The 2,329-nt window shown below is 38.2% G+C and overlaps 1 pseudogene; it reads left to right on the top strand.

Moving 5' to 3' along the window:
- Positions 1-2,329, top strand: LOC148912341 (uncharacterized; annotated as a pseudogene).

The following is a 2,329-nucleotide window of genomic DNA, read 5'->3' as shown; positions in this document are numbered from 1 at the left end:
ATGGATTTAAAAAAGGGCAGCTCTAGAGGAAACCCCTTCGGCCTTAACTGCACTCGAATGCCTCAAAGTAGGTTTGGAATTCTAAAATCAAACCGAATTCCTGACACCCTAGGCTCTTTCGGGCAAGTCCTGGACCAAGAGTGAAGAGGAAGTTCTGGGGGGGATGGGCATCCCAGCATAGTGACCTTCTTAAAAAACAGGTTAGATATATTTATTAGGAATTTCATATTCTTATAAATAGTACTGTTATGGGGCTGGACCGCTCTCGGTACGAGCTACGGGATCTTTATTCTACTTTCTCTTCTTCTGACTAAAACTAATTACATGAGCTCTATTTATAATAACTTCATGACATGTGTCATTCTACAATCAATAAGATATCATCGCTGTGCCTTGATTGGCTAATGGAAATAGTTAATTCCTAAGTGTGATATCTTATTTAAGAGTAATACGAGTGAAAATCATAGAACTAAACATAGCTTAAACAAAAGATAATATGTGAATATATGGTAAATGTATAGAAAGGTCTACGAGGAATAATTATATCATAAGATTTAAAAGAATAGTGCCAAAATAACTAAGCAAAGGGGTTAAGAGTGTGTAGGGCGTAACCATAGGTGTACATGCTAATGGGAGGAGCTAAGAAGTTTACTTGCAAATTCAAAGCATGCCATCATCTAAACTTGTGCGTGATGGCAGCCTTACCGAAATCCTATATCGATATTTTCAATAACTAATTGATCGTTCTTTATCTTGTTTTCATAGGATAAGAAATAGTAATTAGAAAACGGATGTCTAGCTTAGTCTGTAAAAACATTAATTTTCTCTCTCATAACAGTACATTGCTAACTTGTAATTAGTAGGAATTTGATCTTATTGTATATAGTATAATTTATGTTATTATATCATATATTTTAATTTAACTTTAGTAAATCATGTAATGCGCACTCTATCATATCTAGAATGTTAGAATGCACAATATCAAGTACTAAATATTATTTATTATTATTATTATTATTATTATTATTATTATTATTATTATTATTATTATTATTATTATTATTACTATATTGATTAAGAATATGTGAATGGAAAAGTGGAAGACTGGATAAGTCAAATAGAAAAGGTCAGCAGAGTTTGCTAAAACACAACCCCAAGCCTGCTACGTAGCGTTCACCTTCGGTCTAGGACATCGATGGACATACTACCTCAGAACACTACCAGATATTGAAGATCTACTAGAACCACTAGAGCGTGTTGTAGCGGATGTGTTAATACCATCAATTACAGAACACAATTGCACACCGATCGAGCGAGATATCCTGGCATTGCCAGTGCGGATGGGGGGACTTGGATTTACAAACCCAAGTCAGGTCGCAGCCTCAGAGTACACAACGTCAATCAAGACAACTGCTCCACTTGCTGAAAAAATAATATCTCAAACGCATAAACCACCAATAAATGACACTACAATAAGAAAATTGCAGCAAAATGCACGTAAGGAGAAAGATGAAAATCTACGTGAGTTGGTAGAGAATTTGAAGAATTTCTTACCCCGAAGGACAAAGAGAGCTGTTGAGCTTGCTACAGAAAAGGACGCATCTAATTGGCTGACGGTAATCCCCATCAAGGACATGGACTTCGATTTGAACAAAAGAGAATTCAGAGATGCTATCAAACTTAGATACGACTGGGAAATCACTGACAGCCCATCGGTATGTGTGTGCGGGGTTTTTTTTTAATGTGTACCATGCTATGATCTGTAGACGTGGAGGATTTGTTATTCAGCGCCACACCGAGCTGCGCGATCTTGAAGCAGAACTGTTGAGTATGGACTGCAATGACGTTGAAATAGAACCAGTACTTCAAGAAGTTACAGGAGAAATCCTGACCAGAGGTTCTAATAAATCTTCTGATGCTCGCCTTGACGTTCATGCACGTGGCTTTTGGGAAAGGCAGAGATCTGCATTCTTTGATGTTAGGGTGTGTCACCCAAATGCAGAGTCCTACAAAGACCTCACCCCCCCCCCCCCCCCCTACAGCAAATATACCACCTGCATGAGAATGAGAAAAAGCGCAAGTATGCTAGCAGAGTTTTGGAAGTTGAAAAAGCGACTTTTACGCCATTAGTATTCACTACAACTGGAGGTATGGCAGATGAGTGTAGAAGATACCACAGTAGGCTCGCCGAACTAATTGCCAACAAGAAAGGAGAAGATTATGCCACCACTGTATCCTGGATACGAGCAGAGGTTTCTTTCTCCCTTTTGAGATCAGCTCTTCTATGTCTGAGGGCTCAAAACCACAAGAAGAGTATTTAGGAACATAA

The sequence above is a fragment of the Actinia tenebrosa genome, unplaced genomic scaffold, assembly GCF_029948245.1.
Source record: "Actinia tenebrosa isolate PJP-AT-01 unplaced genomic scaffold, QUT_ActTen_1.0 PGA_scaffold11__36_contigs__length_13525064, whole genome shotgun sequence".
Taxonomy (NCBI): Eukaryota; Metazoa; Cnidaria; class Anthozoa; order Actiniaria; family Actiniidae; genus Actinia; species Actinia tenebrosa.
Note: the sequence above shows the minus strand (reverse complement) of the source record. Positions and strands in the feature narration are given on the sequence as shown.